This window comes from Dermacentor andersoni, chromosome 10 (genome assembly GCF_023375885.2).
Source record: "Dermacentor andersoni chromosome 10, qqDerAnde1_hic_scaffold, whole genome shotgun sequence".
NCBI lineage: Eukaryota > Metazoa > Arthropoda > Arachnida > Ixodida > Ixodidae > Dermacentor > Dermacentor andersoni.
Window position 1 is genome coordinate 26491514 of NC_092823.1, and position 14456 is coordinate 26505969.

Sequence of the window (14456 nt, forward strand, 5' to 3'; positions counted from 1 at the left end):
CCCCGTATCTATACACGTTATCAGTTGGCACGTGTGAAATTTACCTTTACTTTTATTCGTGGTAAGCGCGATGTTCTCTCATAAAAAAAAAAAAAGCAATGCACTCCTACATTTCCATAATGCGAAGGCACTCCTTCTGGCTTATTAATGCATTGCGTGCACTTGGCGTCATTTCATTCCGGCTGTGTCGACACTGTTGTTGCAATTAACAGCTGAAGTAGGACTGCTTCAAAAAAGCGGAAACACGCGTCGGTGGTATAGTGGTTAGCATAGCTGCCTTCCAAGCAGTTGACCCGGGTTTGATTCTCGGCCGACGCACATATTTTGTGCACATGCCCACACGTCAGCTCCCCGTATCTATACACGTTATCAGTTGGCATGTGTGAAATTTACCTTTAATTTTATTCGTGGTAAGCGCGAAGTTCTATCGTGAAAAATAAAAAAAAACGCAGTACACTTAGATTACCATAATGCGAAGGCACTCCATCTGGCTAATTAATGCATTAAGTGTACTTGGCGTCATTTCATTCCGGCTGTGCCGACACTGTTCTTGCAATTAACAACTTAGGTAGGACTGCTTCAAAAAACCGGAAACACGCGTCGGTGGTATAGCAGTTAGCATAGCTGCCTTCCAAGCAGTTGACCCGGGTTCGATTCCCGGCCGACGCAACCATTTTGTGCACATGCCCACACGTCAGCTCCCCGTATCTATACACGTTATCAGTTGGCACGTGTGAAATTTACCTTCACTTTTATTCGTGGTAAGCGCCAAGTTCTATCGTGAAAAAGAAAAACAGATGCAGTACATTTAGATTACCATAATGCGAAGGCACTCCTTCTGGCTAATTAATGCATTGCGCGCACTTGGCGTCATTTCATTCCGGCTGTGTCGACACTGTTCTTGCAATTAACAACTTAAGTAGGAATGCTTCAAAAAACCTGAAACACGCGTCAGTGGTATAGTGGTTGGCATAGCTGCCTTCCAAGCAGTTGACCCGGGTTTGATTCCCGGCCGACGCAAATATTTTGTGCACATGCCCACACGTCAGCTGCCCGTATCTATACACGTTATCAGTTGGCACGTGTGAAATTTACCTTTACTTTTATTCGTGGTAAGCGCCAAGTTCTATCGTGAAAAAGAAAAAAAAAGAAGCAGTACACTTAGATTACCATAATGCGAAGGCACTCCATCTGGCTAATTAATGCATTCCGTGCACTTGGCGTCATTTCATTCCGGCTGTGTCGACACTGTTCTTGCAATTAACAACTTAAGTAGGACTGCTTCAAAAAACCGGAAACACGCGTCGGTGGTATAGTGGTTAGCATAGCTGCCTGCCAAGCAGTTGACCCGGGTTTGATTCCCGGCCGACGCAAATATTTTGTGCACATGCCCACAGGTCAGCTCCCCGTATCTATACACGTTATCAGTTGGCACGTGTGAAATTTACCTTTAATTTTATTCGTGGTAAGCGCGAAGTTGTATCGTGAAAAAGAAAAAAAAAACGCAGTACACATAGATTACCATAATGCGAAGGCACTCCATCTGGCTAATTATTGCATTCCGTGCACTTGGCGTCATTTCATTCCGGCTGTGTCGACACTGTTCTTGCAATTAACAACTTAAGTAGGACTGCTTCAAAAAATCGGAAACACGCGTCGGTAGAATAGTGGTTAGCATAGCTGCCTTCCAAGCAGTTGACCCGGGTTCGATTCCCGGCCGACGCAAACATTTTGTGCACATGCCCACACGTCAGCTCCCCGTATCTATACACGTTAGCAGTGGGCACGTGTGAAATTTACCTTTACTTTTATTCGTGGTAAGCGCCAAGTTCTATCGTGAAAAAGAAAAAAAAGAAGCAGTACACTTAGATTACCATAATGCGAAGGCACTCCATCTGGCTAATTAATGCATTCCGGGCTCTTGGCGTCATTTCTTTCCGGCTGTGTCGACACTGTTGTTGCAATTAACAGCTTAAGTAGGACTGCTTCAAAAAACCGGAAACACGCGTCGGTGGTATAGTGGTTAGCATAGCTGCCTTCCAAGCAGTTGACCTGGGTTCGATTCCCGGCCGACGCAAACATTTTGTGCACATGCCCACACGTCAGCTGCCCGTATCTATACACGCTATCAGTTGGCACGTGTGAAATTTACCTTTAGTTTTATTCGTGGTAAGCGCCAAGTTCTATCGTGAAAAAGGAAAAAAAGAAGCAGTACACTTAGATTACCATAATGCGAAGGCACTCCATCTGGCTAATTAATGCATTCCGTGTACTTGGCGTCATTTCATTCCGGCTGTGCCGACACTGTTCTTGCAATTAACAACTTAGGTAGGACTGCTTCAAAAAACCGGAAACACGCGTCGGTGGTATAGCAGTTAGCATAGCTGCCTTCCAAGCAGTTGACCCGGGTTCGATTCCCGGTCGACGCAACCATTTTGTGCACATGCCCACACGTCAGCTCCCCGTATCTATACACGTTATCAGTTGGCACGTGTGAAATTTACCTTTACTTTTATTCGTGGTAAGCGTGATGTTCTCTCATGAAAAAGAAAAAAAAAAGCAATGCACTCCTACATTTCCATAATGCGAAGGCACTCCTTCTGGCTTATTAATGCATTGCGCGCACTTGGCGTCATTTCATTCCGGCTGTGTCGACACTGTTGTTGCAATTAACAGCTTAAGTAGGACTGCTTCAAAAAAGCGGAAACACGCGTCGGTGGTATAGTGGTTAGCATAGCTGCCTTCCAAGCAGTTGACCCGGGTTTGATTCTCGGCCGACGCACATATTTTGTGCACATGCCCACACGTCAGCTCCCCGTATCTATACACGTTATCAGTTGGCATGTGTGAAATTTACCTTTAATTTTATTCGTGGTAAGCGCGAAGTTCTATCGTGAAAAATATAAAAAAAACGCAGTACGCTTAGATTACCATAATGCGAAGGCACTCCATCTGGCTAATTAATGCATTCCGTGTACTTGGCGTCATTTCATTCCGGCTGTGCCGACACTGTTCTTGCAATTAACAACTTAGGTAGGACTGCTTCAAAAAACCGGAAACACGCGTCGGTGGTATAGCGGTTAGCATAGCTGCCTTCCAAGCAGTTGACCCGGGTTCGATTCCCGGCCGACGCAACCATTTTGTGCACATGCCCACACGTCAGCTCCCCGTATCTATACACGTTATCAGTTGGCACGTGTGAAATTTACCTTCACTTTTATTCGTGGTAAGCGCCAAGTTCTATCGTGAAAAAGAAAAACAGATGCAGTACATTTAGATTACCATAATGCGAAGGCACTCCTGGCTAATTAATGCATTGCGCGCACTTGGCGTCATTTCATTCCGGCTGTGTCGACACTGTTGTTGCAATTAACAGCTTAAGTAGGAATGCTGCAAAAAACCGGAAGCACGCGTCGGTGGTATAGTGGTTAGCATAGCTGCCTTCCAAGCAGTTGACCCGGGTTTGATTCTCGGCCGACGCAAACATTTTGTGCACATGCCCACACGTCAGCTCCCCGTATCTATACACGTTATTAGTGGGCACGTGTGAAATTTACCTTTACTTTTATTCGTGATAAGCGCGAAGTTCTCTCGTGAAAAAGAAAAAAAAAAGGAATGCACTCCTAGATTTCCATAATCCGAAGGCACTCCATCTGGCTAATCAATGCATTCCGTGCTCTTGGCGTCATTTCTTTCAGGCTGTGTCGACACTGTTGTTGCAATTAACAGCTTAAGTAGGACTGCTTCAAAAAACCGGAAACACGCGTCGGTGGTATAGTGGTTAGCATAGCTGCCTTCCAAGCAGTTGACCTGGGTTCGATTCCCGGCCGACGCAAACATTTTGTGCACATGCCCACACGTCAGCTGCCCGTATCTATACACGTTATCAGTTGGCACGTGTGAAATTTACCTTTACTTTTATTCGTGGTAAGCGCCAAGCTCTATCGTGAAAAAGAAAAAAAAACGCGTATACACTTAGATTACCATAATGCGAAGGCACTCCATCTGGCTAATTATTGCATTCCGTGCACTTGGCGTCATTTCATTCCGGCTGTGTCGACACTGTTCTTGCAATTAACAACTTAGGTAGGACTGCTTCAAAAAACCGGAAACACGCGTCGGTGCTATAGTGGTTAGCATAGCTGCCTTCCAAGCAGTTGACCTGGGTTCGATTCCCGGCCGACGCAAACATTTTGTGCACATGCCCACACGTCAGCTGCCCGTATCTATACACGCTATCAGTTGGCACGTGTGAAATTTACCTTTACTTTTATTCGTGGTAAGCGCCAAGTTCTATCGTGAAAAAGAAAAAAAAGAAGCAGTACACTTAGATTACCATAATGCGAAGGCACTCCATCTGGCTAATTAATGCATTCCGTGCACTTGGCGTCATTTCATTCCGGCTGTGTCGACACTGTTGTTGCAATTAACAGCTTAAGTAGGACTGCTTCAAAAAACCGGAAACACGCGTCGGTGGTATAGTGGTTAGCATAGCTGCCTTCCAAGCAGTTGACCTGGGTTCGATTCCCGGCCGACGCAAACATTTTGTGCACATGCCCACACGTCAGCTGCCCGTATCTATACACGTTATCAGTTGGCACGTGTGAAATTTACCTTTACTTTTATTCGTGGTAAGCGCCAAGCTCTATCGTGAAAAGGAAAAAAAAAACGCGTATACACTTAGATTACCATAATGCGAAGGCACTCCATCTGGCTAATTATTGCATTCCGTGTACTTGGCGTCATTTCATTCCGGCTGTGCCGACACTGTTCTTGCAATTAACAACTTAGGTAGGACTGCTTCAAAAAACCGGAAACACGCGTCGGTGGTATAGCGGTTAGCATAGCTGCCTTCCAAGCAGTTGACCCGGGTTCGATTCCCGGCCGACGCACATATTTTGTGCACATGCCCACACGTCAGCTCCCCGTATCTATACACGTTATCAGTTGGCATGTGTGAAATTTACCTTCACTTTTATTCGTGGTAAGCGCCAAGTTCTATCGTGAAAAAGAAAAACAGATGCAGTACATTTAGATTACCATAATGCGAAGGCACTCCTTCTGGCTAATTAATGCATTGCGCGCACTTGGCGTCATTTCATTCCGGCTGTGTCGACACTGTTGTTGCAATTAACAGCTTAAGTAGGAATGCTGCAAAAAACCGGAAGCACGCGTCGGTGGTATAGTGGTTAACATAGCTGCCTTCCAAGCAGTTGACCCGGGTTTGATTCTCGGCCGACGCAAACATTTTGTGCACATGCCCACACGTCAGCTCCCCGTATCTATACACGTTATCAGTTGGCACGTGTGAAATTTACCTTCACTTTTATTCGTGGTAAGCGCGAAGTTCTCTCATGAAAAAGAAAAAAAAAGCAATGCACTCCTAGATTTCCATAATGCGAAGGCACTCCTTCTGGCTAATTAATGCATTGCGCGCACTTGGCGTCATTTCATTCCGGCTGTGTCGACACTGTTGTTGCAATTAACAGCTTAAGTGGGACTGCTGCAAAAAACCGGAAGCACGCGTCCGTGGTATAGTGGTTAACATAGCTGCCTTCCAACAGTTGACCCGGGTTTGATTCTCGGCCGACGCACATATTTTGTGCACATGCCCACACGTCAGCTCCCCGTATCTATACACGTTATCAGTTGGCATGTGTGAAATTTTCCTTTAATTTTATTCGTGGTAAGCGCGAAGTTCTATCGTGACAAAGAAAAAAAAACGCAGTACACTTAGATTACCATAATGCGAAGGCACTCCATCTGGCTAATTAATGCGTTCCGTGCACTTGGCGTCATTTCATTCCGGCTGTGTCGACACTGTTCTTGCAATTAACAACTTAAGTAGGAATGCTTCAAAAAACCTGAAACACGCGTCAGTGGTATAGTGGTTGGCATAGCTGCCTTCCAAGCAGTTGACCCGGGTTTGATTCCCGGCCGACGCAAATATTTTGTGCACATGCCCACACGTCAGCTGCCCGTATCTATACACGTTATCAGTTGGCACGTGTGAAATTTACCTTTACTTTTATTCGTGGTAAGCGCCAAGTTCTATCGTGAAAAAGAAAAAAAAGAAGCAGTACACTTAGATTACCATAATGCGAAGGCACTCCATCTGGCTAATTAATGCATTCCGTGCACTTGGCGTCATTTCATTCCGGCTGTGTCGACACTGTTCTTGCAATTAACAACTTAAGTAGGACTGCTTCAAAAAACCGGAAACACGCGTCGGTGGTATAGTGGTTAGCATAGCTGCCTGCCAAGCAGTTGACCCGGGTTTGATTCCCGGCCGACGCAAATATTTTGTGCACATGCCCACACGTCAGCTCCCTGTATCTATACACGTTATCAGTTGGCACGTGTGAAATTTACCTTTAATTTTATTCGTGGTAAGCGCGAAGGTGTATCGTGAAATAGAAAAAAAAACGCAGTACACATAGATTACCATAATGCGAAGGCACTCCATCTGGCTAATTATTGCATTCCGTGCACTTGGCGTCATTTAATTCCGGCTGTGTCGACACTGTTCTTGCAATTAACAACTTAAGTAGGACTGCTTCAAAAAATCGGAAACACGCGTCGGTAGTATAGTGGTTAGCATAGCTGCCTTCCAAGCAGTTGACCCGGGTTCGATTCCCGGTCGACGCAAACATTTTGTGCACATGCCCACACGTCAGCTCCCCGTATCTATACACGTTATCAGTGGGCACGTGTGAAATTTACCTTTACTTTTATTCGTGATAAGCGCGAAGTTGTATCGTGAAATAGAAAAAAAAACGCAGTACACATAGATTACCATAATGCGAAGGCACTCCATCTGGCTAATTATTGCATTCCGTGCACTTGGCGTCATTTAATTCCGGCTGTGTCGACACTGTTGTTGCAATTAACAGCTTAAGTAGGACTGCTTCAAAAAACCGGAAACACGCGTCGGTGGTATAGTGGTTAGCATAGCTGCCTTCCAAGCAGTTGACCTGGGTTCGATTCCCGGCCGACGCAAACATTTTGTGCACATGCCCACACGTCAGCTGCCCGTATCTATACACGCTATCAGTTCGCACGTGTGAAATTTACCTTTACTTTTATTCGTGGTAAGCGCCAAGTTCTATCGTGAAAAAGAAAAAAAAGAAGCAGTACACTTAGATTACCATAATGCGAAGGCACTCCATCTGGCTAATTAATGCATTCCGTGCACTTGGCGTCATTTCATTCCGGCTGTGTCGACACTGTTCTTGCAATTAACAACTTAAGTAGGACTACTTCAAAAAGCCGGAAACACGCGTCGGTGGTATAGTGGTTAGCATAGCTGCCTTCCAAGCAGTTGAACCGGTTTCGATTCCCGGCCGACGCAACCATTTTGTGCACATGCCCACACGTCAGCTCCCCGTATCCATACACGTTATCAGTTGGCACGTGTGAAATTTACCTTTACTTTTATTCGTGGTAAGCGCGATGTTCTCTCATGAAAAAGAAAAAAAAAGCAATGCACTCCTACATTTCCATAATGCGAAGGCACTCCTTCTGGCTTATTAATGCATTGCGTGCACTTGGCGTCATTTCATTCCGGCTGTGTCGACACTGTTGTTGCAATTAACAGCTGAAGTAGGACTGCTTCAAAAAAGCGGAAACACGCGTCGGTGGTATAGTGGTTAGCATAGCTGCCTTCCAAGCAGTTGACCCGGGTTTGATTCTCGGCCGACGCACATATTTTGTGCACATGCCCACACGTCAGCTGCCCGTATCTATACACGTTATCAGTTGGCACGTGTGAAATTTACCTTTACTTTTATTCGTGGTAAGCGCCAAGCTCTATCGTGAAAAAGAAAAAAAAAACGCGTATACACTTAGATTACCATAATGCCAAGGCACTCCATCTGGCTAATTATTGCATTCCGTGCACTTGGCGTCATTTCATTCCGGCTGTGTCGACACTGTTCTTGCAATTAACAACTTAAGTAGGACTGCTTCAAAAAACCGGAAACACGCGTCGGTGGTATAGTGGTTAGCATAGCTGCCTTCCAAGCAGTTGACCCGGGTTTGATTCCCGGCCGACGCACATATTTATGCACATGCCCACACGTCAGCTCCCCGTATCTATACACGTTATCAGTTGGCATGTGTGAAATTTACCTTTAATTTTATTCGTGGTAAGCGCCAAGTTCTATCGTGAAAAAGAAAAACAGATGCAGTACATTTAGATTACCATAATGCGAAGGCACTCCATCTGGCTAATTAATGCATTCTGTGCACTTGGTGTCATTTCATTCCGGCTGTGTCGACACTGTTCTTGCAATTAACAACTTAAGTAGGAATGCTTCAAAAAACCTGAAACACGCGTCAGTGGTATAGTGGTTGGCATAGCTGCCTTCCAAGCAGTTGACCCGGGTTTGATTCCCGGCCGACGCAAATATTTTGTGCACATGCCCACACGTCAGCTGCCCGTATCTATACACGTTATCAGTTGGCACGTGTGAAATTTACCTTTACTTTTATTCGTGGTAAGCGCCAAGTTCTATCGTGAAAAAGAAAAAAAAAGAAGCAGTACACTTAGATTACCATAATGCGAAGGCACTCCATCTGGCTAATTAATGCATTGCGCGCACTTGGCGTCATTTCATTCCGGCTGTGTCGACACTGTTGTTGCAATTAACAGCTTAAGTAGGAATGCTGCAAAAAACCGGAAGCACGCGTCGGTGGTATAGTGGTTAACATAGCTGCCTTCCAAGCAGTTGACCCGGGTTTGATTCTCGGCCGACGCAAACATTTTGTGCAGATGCCCACACGTCAGCTCCCCGTATCTATACACGTTATTAGTGGGCACGTGTGAAATTTACCTTTACTTTTATTCGTGATAAGCGCGAAGTTCTCTCGTGAAAAAGAAAAAAAAAAGGAATGCACTCCTAGATTTCCATAATCCGAAGGCACTCCATCTGGCTAATCAATGCATTCCGTGCTCTTGGCGTCATTTCTTTCCGGCTGTGTCGACACTGTTGTTGCAATTAACAGCTTAAGTAGGACTGCTTCAAAAAACCGGAAACACGCGTCGGTGGTATAGTGGTTAGCATAGCTGCCTTCCAAGCAGTTGACCTGGGTTCGATTCCCGGCCGACGCAAAAATTTTGTGCACATGCCCACACGTCAGCTGCCCGTATCTATACACGTTATCAGTTGGCACGTGTGAAATTTACCTTTACTTTTATTCGTGGTAAGCGCCAAGCTCTATCGTGAAAAAGAAAAAAAAACGCGTATACACTTAGATTACCATAATGCGAAGGCACTCCATCTGGCTAATTATTGCATTCCGTGCACTTGGCGTCATTTCATTCCGGCTGTGTCGACACTGTTCTTGCAATTAACAACTTAAGTAGGACTGCTTCAAAAAACCGGAAACACGCGTCGGTGGTATAGCATTCTGCTTCCGGCTCCCGAGCTAAACGGATCGTAGGATCATGGGCTCCAATGGAGCGGCATATGCGGCTGTTAGCCGCGGCAACAGGCTTTCGACGGAGGAAGATAAGGATTTCCAGATTATTTTGCCTCGGCTACCTACAGGACGCATTGTTTTAAATACAGTTTTTTTGCACGGCGACGCTCGTGTTCGCCCGTTCCGTGTGGAAGATTTCCGGGACGCGCTTCAAGCTGTTGGTATGCTCTCTGGCGTCGTCGCCCTTGGAGCATACCAAATCAACCATGTATGGGCGGTGACGATGAAGACAGCCGAGGCTGCCGAAAAGCTGGCTGCCCTGAAGGAGCTACAGGTGAAGGGGCGTCGCTGCCTGGTCATCGACCCCAAGGAACAACAGGTGAAGCTTCGTATCCACTGGCTTCTGCATGGGGTGGACGACGAAGACGTCAAGACCGCGCTGGCCTCCTTCGGCAAAGTGACGGAAGTGACCCGGGAGCGCTGGCGAGTGGATGGCGTTTCCGACAAGGGCTCGACGACCCGAGCAGTGCTGCTGCAGCTGAAAGCCGGAATGAAAGTTGACGACCTGCCCCACCAGATCCGCGTCGCCGGCGAGCTTGCGTTGGTGGTAGCCCCAGGTCGCCCCATGCAGTGCCTACGCTGCCGGGGCTCTGGCCACGTTCGACGAGAATGCAAGGTTCCCCGTTGTTCCCGGTGCAGGCTTTTTGGACACAACGACGCGGACTGTGTACGCTCTTACGCAGTAGCCGCGGGCTCGGCGCAGAGCGAGCCGTCGGCATCAGAACATATGATGGACGTGACCGAGGCGGAGGAAGCGGCCAAGGGTGCTGGAAACAGCAACGTGGCGGCAGAAACGAGCGCGACGACCAAGCAGGCCGAAGCAGGAAGGAATAATATCCCTCCCCCTAAGGAACCAGCAGCTACAGTCGAGAGCGTGCAGACGGCCCCGCAAGAAAATGAGAGCCACCAGCGAGCTACGGATGCAACGCAGGCAGAGGCGGACGACAACGCGACCCATGCTAGCGCCCGCGTCGAATCCGTCTCGGCACCGGTCAAGAGATCCCTGCAGCACGAGGAGAAAGTCGACGGAAAGGCCGGCGGTGACTCCGAGCCACCACCCGCTAAGACGCTACCCGGAAGGCGCTCCACCATCAAGCCTAAGCCGAACTTGGAGGCTGACCGCAGGCTCACCCCGAAGCCGACCAAAGACGAACTCGGACGACGGCCACCGGATGGCCACGGAGGCGTCTAGCGGTCAGCTAGACGTTAAGGTGAGCACCATGCTCCGGGCCTTCTCCCCTCCCGTTTAAATCAGTAATGGCTACCAACCCGTCGCTTAGCCTCGGCACGCTAAACGTTCGAGGTCTGGCCGCCAAAAAGAAACAGAGTCAGGTTTACAGACTACTAGTGGACCACGACCTCGACGTTTTAGCCGTGCAAGAAACCAAGGTAGACGGCGAGGAGGAGACCGGGAGCATGGTGCAAAGGTTCACGTACAACTACTATACGGTAGTGAGCCACGCCTTAGGGACTTCGGCGGGATGTGTGTTGTTCGTGAGGAAGCTTCCAGGACTGGTTATTGACGGTTACTTCTCGTGCACTTCCGGTCGACTTGTCGTTTGTGATTTCAGTTATTGCGATGTCAAATGGCGCGTGTTGTGCATTTATGCACCTAATACAGTGCAAGAGAGGGCAACTTTCTTTTTGAACCTAAAGCATCACTTCTCTGTGCAAAAAACAATAGCCTGTGTAGGGGATTTCAACTGCGTATTGAATGCTGAGGATAGGTCTACGCGACGCGTAGTTTATGACAAAAGCAGCGATATCCTCGCACAAATTATACATGAGTTCGAATTAGAAGATGTCGCTGAGTGTTTTCGGGCTGACCGAGACGTGATGTACACTCACTTTCAGGGCACAAGTCACGCACGATTAGACCGGATCTATCTATCATACGATTTGGTAGAAAAATGCCAGTGCTATGCAGTTACGGCCATATCATTCTCGGATCACTGCCTGGTAAAATGCAGGGTAGGCAGCAAGAAAGAACGAAACAAATTCGTTTGGGAACTGTGGAAAATGAATTCTGAGCTGCTACGAGATGAAACTTTTAATGAAAAGGTAGTGGCTGCTCTGAATTCTTTTGCAACGGATAGTTCTATAAAGTTTGGCGAGGAATGGGAGTTGTTGAAGCAAACCATCAAAATGAAAGCAATTGAAAGAAGTAGCGTACTGCGTTATGAAGAAAAGGCCAGTGAAAAGGATTTAAAAACATTGCTGGCAAAATTGGCGACGCTGGAATGCAAGCAACCGGGCGCTTATCAAGACGATATGCGCGCTGTTAAGAAAAAGCTCGAAGTGTTCGACGAAGAACGCTATCGAGGCGCACTCGTGCGTGCTAGAGCAGAAAGACTAACATGCGGGGAAACGCCAACGAAAAGAGCGATGGGACTAGAAAAAAAACATTCCAGACGTAAGCAGATTGAGGCCATTGAATATGAAGGGGTGGTATTAACCGATAACAATAACATAGGGCATGCGTTCCTTGAGCATTACAAAAAACTTTTTGCATTCAGGCCTGTCAACATGCACGATTTTAATAATTTATTTTTGCAACGAATGCCACAGCTGTCGTCTGAAGTTAAAGAAACCTTAGAACGACCATTAACAGAACATGAAGTGATGAAGGCCATCGAAGACCTGAATCCTGGCAAGTCGCCAGGTCCAGACGGTCTTTGTGCCGCCTGGTACAAATCTTTTAAAGGCCACCTAGCTCATATCTTAACCGCCGTTTACAACGAAGCATACGAACTGAAAATACTTCCACCATCCTTTGGCCAGTCCCATACCGTACTAATACCGAAAACAGAAGACACCGAAAAGCTCAAGCAACTTTCATCATACAGACCCATTGCGCTTACTAATTGCGACTACAAAATATTGATGAAGGTGTTGGCACGGCGTATGCAGTCAGTCATTAAGGATGTAGTCGGCCCACACCAGACGTGTGGAATTCGCGGAAGAACCATCTTTACTAACATTCATAAGTTGAAGTGTGTGCTGGAGTGTTGTGATGCCATGTGTGAGGCAGTTGCGATCCTCCAGCTAGACTTGGAGAAAGCATTTGACTGTGTTTCTCACGAGATATTGCTCACCATCCTTCAACATGTTAATTTTGGCCACATAATCACTGAGGGGGTGACCATGGCGTACCGGAGTTGCTATACGAGACTTATAATTAATCAAATGCTGGGGGCCCCCATTAACGTGAAGCGCTCCGTTCGCCAGGGTTGTCCACTCAGCCCACTCCTGTTTTGTGTTTACATAGAAACGCTATGTCAGGCCATCATTGAAAATGAATACATTAAGGGATTTTGCCTCCAAGCAGCAGAGGTGAAGTTATTGGCATATGCTGACGATGTGGCTGTATGTTGTAAAGATACGCAAAGTGTATTGAACGCAGTGAGTATCGTCAGACAGTTTGGTAATGCCACTAATAGCTTCGTGAACTGGCAGAAATGTTTGGGGTTTTGGCACGGGGAATGGGCGTCCACACCAGACCACTTTTCCAACGTAACCTGGGTCACGACGCCAGTTAAGTACCTTGGCGCACCCCTTGATGCCTACAAGGACAGTAGCGAATACTGGAAGGAGCGAACAAAAGAAGTAAAAGAAAAAGCCGACCGATGGAACGCCGTTCACTTGTCCATGTTCGCGCGAGCTACAGCGTGCAACACGTTTCTCGTGACAAAGATCTGGTACGTGATGCAGGTCCTACAGTGCTCTCGGATTAATGTGCAGAAACTGCACCGCGTGTTCGCTGTATTCGTGTGGGCATCGAGCTGGGAGCGATGCAGCCGAGATAATCTCTTCCGACGCGTGAAGGATGGTGGTCTGGGGTTGGCGCACCTTTTCTTGCGTCAACTGGTGAATAGATTCTTCTTCTTTCGAGATACAAACGACCCATTTCTGCGCACGGTGATCCAAATGAGGCTTTCAAGATCACTTCCCGAGTTTGTAGTAGGTACCGAAATAATGCCAGGATCTGTCCGTGGGTTCTTTCGGGAAATAGTTGATAGTGTTTCTTTTTTGCGTGTTCGTTTTTCAAGTGAATATTTGTGGAATGCAAAACGGAAAAAGTTATACCGTGATTTGTGTGATAGTGTATTGCTTGTACCCATGTACAGAGCCGTGTCCAGTGGAGGCCCAGGCCTAGACGTCTTGAAAAGGGTGAAGATGATGCCAGTTCAACCAGCCACGAAATCTTTCTTCTTTAAATTACATACCGGTACCTTATCTGTTAAAATTTTCCTGGAACAACGTGGGTTCTACATGCCGTGGGGAACCCACTGCCTCATTTGTAAAAAACCGGAAAGCATAGATCATGTCTTCATCCACTGTTGGGAGGGGGTTTTCTTCTGGGACGTGTTGCAAAGGACTTTGAAAAAGGAGTTACCGATAGATCCACACGGAATCAGGTTTCTGGCAGTTAATGATGACGAAGGATTCCCGTACGACCTTATCATGCTAACAGGCCTCCACTGTTTATGGCGCGCAAGAATGGCGGGCTACCATTGTGACCCGGATGCCCGACCGGCGCGTTTATACTTTCGAGAATGTATGCAAAAATATGTAGAAGTGCAGAAGTTGCAACAGCCTGTTCCTGAGTGGCTGCCGAGGGTTGAACCCCTGACAGCGCTCAAGGAATTTTAATACGACAATGTCATGCCACAGTAGCGGACGGCAACGAATGTGTATATTACTGTTTCTTGTTCCGTTTTTGTATTCATTATTTCCTTTTTGTCTTTTTCTTTCGTTTCTGTGTATATCATTTAAGGAATGTGTGTTGTGGTGACATGTCGAGGATTGGCAATAAAGAAAAAAAAAAAAAAAGCGTCGGTGGTATAGCGGTTAGCATAGCTGCCTTCCAAGCAGTTGACCTGGGTTCGATTCCCGGCCGACGCAAACATTCTGTGCACATGCCCACACGTCAGCTGCCCGTATCTATACACGTTATCAGTTGGCACGTGTGA

The 14456-nt window shown here is 46.9% G+C and overlaps 23 non-coding genes across 23 annotated transcripts; all 23 read left to right on the forward strand.

Moving 5' to 3' along the window:
• Nucleotides 1–246: 246 nt before the first annotated feature.
• Nucleotides 247–318, forward strand: TRNAG-UCC (transfer RNA glycine (anticodon UCC)). Its single transcript has one exon. It is a non-coding gene; the product is annotated as a tRNA-Gly (tRNA).
• A 279-nt stretch (nt 319–597) lies between these two features.
• Nucleotides 598–669, forward strand: TRNAG-UCC (transfer RNA glycine (anticodon UCC)). Its single transcript has one exon. It is a non-coding gene; the product is annotated as a tRNA-Gly (tRNA).
• A 632-nt stretch (nt 670–1301) lies between these two features.
• TRNAG-GCC (transfer RNA glycine (anticodon GCC)) lies at nt 1302–1373 on the forward strand. Its single transcript has one exon. It is a non-coding gene; the product is annotated as a tRNA-Gly (tRNA).
• A 280-nt stretch (nt 1374–1653) lies between these two features.
• On the forward strand, nt 1654–1725 carry TRNAG-UCC (transfer RNA glycine (anticodon UCC)). Its single transcript has one exon. It is a non-coding gene; the product is annotated as a tRNA-Gly (tRNA).
• A 280-nt stretch (nt 1726–2005) lies between these two features.
• Nucleotides 2006–2077, forward strand: TRNAG-UCC (transfer RNA glycine (anticodon UCC)). The gene has a single exon. It is a non-coding gene; the product is annotated as a tRNA-Gly (tRNA).
• A 280-nt stretch (nt 2078–2357) lies between these two features.
• Nucleotides 2358–2429, forward strand: TRNAG-UCC (transfer RNA glycine (anticodon UCC)). The gene has a single exon. It is a non-coding gene; the product is annotated as a tRNA-Gly (tRNA).
• Nucleotides 2430–2710: 281 nt separating this feature from the next.
• On the forward strand, nt 2711–2782 carry TRNAG-UCC (transfer RNA glycine (anticodon UCC)). The gene has a single exon. It is a non-coding gene; the product is annotated as a tRNA-Gly (tRNA).
• A 280-nt stretch (nt 2783–3062) lies between these two features.
• TRNAG-UCC (transfer RNA glycine (anticodon UCC)) lies at nt 3063–3134 on the forward strand. The gene has a single exon. It is a non-coding gene; the product is annotated as a tRNA-Gly (tRNA).
• Nucleotides 3135–3410: 276 nt separating this feature from the next.
• TRNAG-UCC (transfer RNA glycine (anticodon UCC)) lies at nt 3411–3482 on the forward strand. The gene has a single exon. It is a non-coding gene; the product is annotated as a tRNA-Gly (tRNA).
• Nucleotides 3483–3763: 281 nt separating this feature from the next.
• TRNAG-UCC (transfer RNA glycine (anticodon UCC)) lies at nt 3764–3835 on the forward strand. The gene has a single exon. It is a non-coding gene; the product is annotated as a tRNA-Gly (tRNA).
• A 280-nt stretch (nt 3836–4115) lies between these two features.
• Nucleotides 4116–4187, forward strand: TRNAG-UCC (transfer RNA glycine (anticodon UCC)). The gene has a single exon. It is a non-coding gene; the product is annotated as a tRNA-Gly (tRNA).
• Nucleotides 4188–4467: 280 nt separating this feature from the next.
• TRNAG-UCC (transfer RNA glycine (anticodon UCC)) lies at nt 4468–4539 on the forward strand. The gene has a single exon. It is a non-coding gene; the product is annotated as a tRNA-Gly (tRNA).
• A 281-nt stretch (nt 4540–4820) lies between these two features.
• Nucleotides 4821–4892, forward strand: TRNAG-UCC (transfer RNA glycine (anticodon UCC)). Its single transcript has one exon. It is a non-coding gene; the product is annotated as a tRNA-Gly (tRNA).
• A 279-nt stretch (nt 4893–5171) lies between these two features.
• On the forward strand, nt 5172–5243 carry TRNAG-UCC (transfer RNA glycine (anticodon UCC)). The gene has a single exon. It is a non-coding gene; the product is annotated as a tRNA-Gly (tRNA).
• A 982-nt stretch (nt 5244–6225) lies between these two features.
• On the forward strand, nt 6226–6297 carry TRNAG-GCC (transfer RNA glycine (anticodon GCC)). The gene has a single exon. It is a non-coding gene; the product is annotated as a tRNA-Gly (tRNA).
• Nucleotides 6298–6576: 279 nt separating this feature from the next.
• Nucleotides 6577–6648, forward strand: TRNAG-UCC (transfer RNA glycine (anticodon UCC)). Its single transcript has one exon. It is a non-coding gene; the product is annotated as a tRNA-Gly (tRNA).
• A 279-nt stretch (nt 6649–6927) lies between these two features.
• TRNAG-UCC (transfer RNA glycine (anticodon UCC)) lies at nt 6928–6999 on the forward strand. The gene has a single exon. It is a non-coding gene; the product is annotated as a tRNA-Gly (tRNA).
• Nucleotides 7000–7279: 280 nt separating this feature from the next.
• On the forward strand, nt 7280–7351 carry TRNAG-UCC (transfer RNA glycine (anticodon UCC)). The gene has a single exon. It is a non-coding gene; the product is annotated as a tRNA-Gly (tRNA).
• A 280-nt stretch (nt 7352–7631) lies between these two features.
• Nucleotides 7632–7703, forward strand: TRNAG-UCC (transfer RNA glycine (anticodon UCC)). The gene has a single exon. It is a non-coding gene; the product is annotated as a tRNA-Gly (tRNA).
• A 281-nt stretch (nt 7704–7984) lies between these two features.
• On the forward strand, nt 7985–8056 carry TRNAG-UCC (transfer RNA glycine (anticodon UCC)). The gene has a single exon. It is a non-coding gene; the product is annotated as a tRNA-Gly (tRNA).
• Nucleotides 8057–8687: 631 nt separating this feature from the next.
• Nucleotides 8688–8759, forward strand: TRNAG-UCC (transfer RNA glycine (anticodon UCC)). The gene has a single exon. It is a non-coding gene; the product is annotated as a tRNA-Gly (tRNA).
• Nucleotides 8760–9040: 281 nt separating this feature from the next.
• On the forward strand, nt 9041–9112 carry TRNAG-UCC (transfer RNA glycine (anticodon UCC)). Its single transcript has one exon. It is a non-coding gene; the product is annotated as a tRNA-Gly (tRNA).
• A 5204-nt stretch (nt 9113–14316) lies between these two features.
• TRNAG-UCC (transfer RNA glycine (anticodon UCC)) lies at nt 14317–14388 on the forward strand. The gene has a single exon. It is a non-coding gene; the product is annotated as a tRNA-Gly (tRNA).
• Nucleotides 14389–14456: the final 68 nt, after the last annotated feature.